The 4,419-nt window shown below is 49.7% G+C and overlaps 1 non-coding gene and 1 pseudogene across 1 annotated transcript; both read right to left on the bottom strand.

The window, feature by feature from the left end:
- Positions 1 to 1,576: 1,576 nt before the first annotated feature.
- On the bottom strand, positions 1,577 to 1,692 carry LOC120057648. Its single transcript, XR_005477937.1, has one exon. It is a non-coding gene; the product is annotated as a U5 spliceosomal RNA (small nuclear RNA).
- Positions 1,693 to 1,992: 300 nt separating this feature from the next.
- On the bottom strand, positions 1,993 to 2,159 carry LOC120057638 (annotated as a pseudogene).
- Between the last annotated feature and the right edge of the window lie 2,260 nt (positions 2,160 to 4,419).

Genomic DNA, 4,419 nt, shown 5'->3' with positions numbered 1-4,419 from the left:
CCCCCTCTTCTACTGGTCCTTCCGCCGTCTCATTCTCCCCCACTTCTTCCTCCTCTGCTGCTCTTTCTGGCTTCTCCACTTCCTTGCTTCTTCCAACCTCCTTCCCTCCTCTCCTCCCGGTTCTCCTGCTCCCGTACCATCTCCGTCCCCCTCTCCTCCTGCTGCCAGTATTTCCTCCTCCTGTGAGGCCGTCACCTCTGGACCTGTGGTTGGGTCTTGGTCTGGGCCTCCTCCCCCTCCTCTTCTTCCCCCATCCCCTGCTCCTGCCCCCCCAGCTGCAGATGTGTATGACCTCTGACGAGCCGGGCATCCCCGCCACAGGTGTGCTGACTAGCTGTGGCACGCCTTAGGCTCATCACAGTCCTTAGCCTCGTGCTCCCCAGATCCACAAAATCTGCACTCTCTTGTGCTGCATGAGGCTAGGATATGGCCATAGGCCATACAGCGCCTGCAAAACGGTGGCTGATGTGCATAAAATAATGTCCCCTTGTCAGCCCCCAGGGAGAACATAGCTGGAGGATGAAGGTAGCCGCCCAGCCCCTTCGGGTCCTCCCTGAGGGCCTGGAAGCCTCTCCTCCCTGAGGGCCTGCAAGCCTCTCCTCCCGTTCCAAAAGCCCAGCGAATCTTTGAGGTGCCTTGCTGAGGAGACCTTATCCATGTATCTCCCCAGAAAGGCCCTCACCTCATCCTTGACATAAGGGTTATACATTTTTACAGATACAACCCTGTAATTATTCCTCGCCAGGCTGGTCACCTCATAGTTGCACATCAGGCCTCGCACCTCCTACTGCTGTTGCCATTCTCAGGACCTCGTCGTGTTTTTCCTCTGTGTGTAAAGCCACGTCGTAAACTCCTTCCAACGGGGTACCTTGGAGGCAGAACCCATCCTTCACCGTCAGCTTGAGGATCCCGATCAAGATGGTCCTTCCAAAAGATTCCCGTCCAAAAGGTTCAATCTCCTTGTCCTTCCACGTAAAACGAACCGTGTTTGCAAGCCCGATCACCGGGACCGACCTGTATGATGAATTTTGCGCCATCTCCGCAAGGAGAATGGAGCACTCGACGCCGCTCCCGCTCTCTTCCCAGAAAAGAAATACCTGAAAAGAAATACCAAAATGGCCGAGAGTCAATACCCAAAAAACCTAAAAAACTTTACCGGCCTTCGGCTCTTGGCTCAGATCATGCTTGGCACTGAGGTGTCTCAAAGCCCGCTGAGCCAAGAGCAAAAGGCTGAGAAGCGATGACCCCTGCACCCGCCGTGCACCCGGGGGTCTCGGCACACCTCAGCGGTTTGGCAAAATGTGGCTCCTCCCCACCCAACGTTTCCCTGGTGACAGGCAGGTGTTTTTTTTGTAAGTTGCCAATGCGTCACAAGCTCTTTACGCCTAGTGCGACTATTTGTTCAAAGCCCGGCAAATACGCCAGTCGTCGTCATCGTCGGGCTTGAACTCAAATTGCCCGAGCGACTACTTTGAGTGGAAAAATACACCGGTCGGTCAGCCCGATTGAAGTCAAACGCCTGAGCAAAAAGTCTCGGCGTCATCTCTGTCGATTTCTCTTGAAACAAGATATACCGGGCTCTGCCAGAAGAAAAGCCCCTCCAAAAATACGTTAACTTGTAAGTGTTCGTTTCCACGGAAGTCTTTAGTAAAAGGCGAAAGGCTTGTGCGTAAGGAAGAGAAACCAGAGTCGTATGGAAGTCAGTGGTCGGGGCCTGAGACACACTCTGTGCACTCTAGGCCGGGATCCTGCGGGTGGTCCCCGAACACACTCTTCCAAGTTTTCGAGGGCTGTGGGTAAAAAGTGACAGACAGACAGACACACAATTTTTTTAAACATTTTTTTCAAGTAAAATGGAGGGAAACGGTGGACCCCATGAAGGGCGCTTCGCCCTTCTTTCAGTTTGGATGTTTCTTCTTTTTTCTTTCCTTCTCTTCTTCTGCTAGCTGTTTACATAGCTTTGTGTATTTATTTCCTTTGACAACTGGAGAAATTTGTTGCACCATTCCTGGAGGTACTGCAATACCGGGTCGATGCGTGGAGCGGATGGAGCAAGCCCCATTTCCGACTCCCTGTTCGAAAAAAACATTTGATATGTAGTCCCCCGATGGGGGACGTATCAGATATTAAACTGATAAGAACAGATGATTCAAAGTTTTATTCTTCCTTTAATACATCCAAACGGTGAACAATTCACACATTTATAACATACCCATACAAATTGTTTTTATTTTTAAAAAGCCACTGGTTTTCAAAACGTTGTACCACCACATCATAACATACACCATAATCTATTTCACAGTTGAAAAATCAGCACGTCAAATACATTTTCCAACCGAATGACATTTCCCCCTTCTCAATTTATGGTACTTGGATACATAATTTTTATGGCTCATAAACACAGACTACTGGTGTTTAACCTGAGCATGATCCCTGTTATTTTGCAGGAGACCGCAGCGAACAAAAACCACAATATATCAATAAACATAAGACATCAAAATACCACAACAGCCTACCAAACGTACCTTCTAGGACTTACCTATCTGACCAGCCCTAGCCCCCCTTTCCACCGCTCTAGGGCGGCATGGTGGCCCCACTTCCTCTCCTCCCTCCTTATTCTCCCTCTCAAATCTCCCTCCACTCTCCTCACTATTCCCTCCACCCCACAGTTTGCCCCCGACTTAACCAAACCTTGCCTGGTATCCCACAGCCCTTGTTTAAAAAGGCTGATGATCAGCCACAACAAAAAACGGTCCCTCCTTACCCCTTCCGCTTTCCCTATTCCTCTCTCCACCCTAGCCCATGTTAAAACAAAGTCCCCCTTAACTCTACCTAGTAAACACTGTGCCCTGGCCCACACTACTCCAGCGAAGGCACAGTCCCAGTACATGTGGCGTATCGTCTCCTCCCCAACGCAAGTTGGTCTCGGACACTGAGGGGATCGTGCCAAGCTATGCCGGTACATGACGGATCGTACCGGCAAGCACTTGTGGAGGCTTAACCAGTTTAGATCCTTGAGGCGATTGTCCAAGCCCCGCACCTGTATGTTCTCTCAGACCACAGCAGTGGTACCCACCACAGGGGCAGCACAAACGCTCCGTCTAACCTCCTCGTACAGGTGTCTGTGATCCAAACATACTCGGGCAACTTCAACCTCGGGATGCGCACACAGCCACTTCACCGCATGGCTGAAGTGCCACGGCAGCTGTTCAGCCCGAGGACCCGTGTTGGACCACACCATTACGCTTCTCACCTGGTACGAGAAGAACATCCGCAGGAAGTAACCGGAGGGATGAATCACCGGATTAGCGAGCTCATTCAACAAAAATGGCAGACCTCAGCGGTTTGGCAAAAGTTGGCTCCTCCCCACCCAATGTTTCCCTGGTGACAGGCAGGTGTTTTTTTTTAAGACGCCAATGCGTTTTTAAGTCACAAGCTCTTTACGCCTAGTGCGACTATTTATTCAAAGCCCAGCTAATACGACAGTCGTTGTCATCGTCGGGCTTGAACTCAATTGCCCGAGCGACTACTTTGAGTGGAAAAATACACAGGTCGGTCAGCCCGATTGAAGTCAGAGGTCGGGGCCCGAGATACACCCTGTGCACTCTAGGCCGGGATCTCGCGGGTGATCCCCGAACCCACTCTTCCAAGTTTTCGAGGGCTGTGGGTAAAAAGTCACAGACACACACACACACACACTATCCTGGCCAATGTTTTTTTTTTTAAGTAAAATGGAGGGAAACGGGGGACCCCGTGAAGGGCGCTTCGTCCTTCTTTCAGTTCTTTCAAAAGAAATGTCTGTACTCATCCACCGTGCACCTGGTATTATTTTTGGGGTTCCGTGCACCTGGTATTATTTTTGGGTTACCAGGTGCATATGTTCAAATCGAATGTTAATGCTTTTAAATGGGCTATATACACCCATGCCCTGGGCCCATGTACATGGGGACCGGCCTAAGGGATTTATGGAGCTTTTAAAAGAAATGTCTGTACTCATCCACCGTGCACCTGGTATTATTTTTGGGGTTCCGTGCACCTAGTATTATTTTTGGGTTACCAGGTGCATATGTTCAAATCGAATTTAAATGCTTTTAAATGGGCTGCATACACCCATGCCCGATATGGGAGCACCATAATATGGACCCAAGTACATGGGGACCGGCCTAAGGGATTTATGGAGCTTTTCTAAAAAATGTCTGTACTCATACTCCCTTCCGTGCACCTGGTATTATTTTTGGGTTAACAGGTGCATATTTTTAAAACGAATGAAAATGCCTTTAAATGGACTATATACACCGGTGCCCACTGTGTGAACACCATACTATAGCCCCAAGTACATGGGCACCGGCCTAAGGGATTTATGGAGCTTCTATAAAAAATGTCTGTACTCATACTCCCTTCCGTGCACCTGGTATTATT

The sequence above is a fragment of the Salvelinus namaycush genome, chromosome 12, assembly GCF_016432855.1.
Source record: "Salvelinus namaycush isolate Seneca chromosome 12, SaNama_1.0, whole genome shotgun sequence".
Classification (NCBI taxonomy): domain Eukaryota; kingdom Metazoa; phylum Chordata; class Actinopteri; order Salmoniformes; family Salmonidae; genus Salvelinus; species Salvelinus namaycush.
The sequence above is the reverse complement of the archived record's forward strand: the minus strand, read 5'-3'. Positions and strand labels throughout refer to the sequence as shown.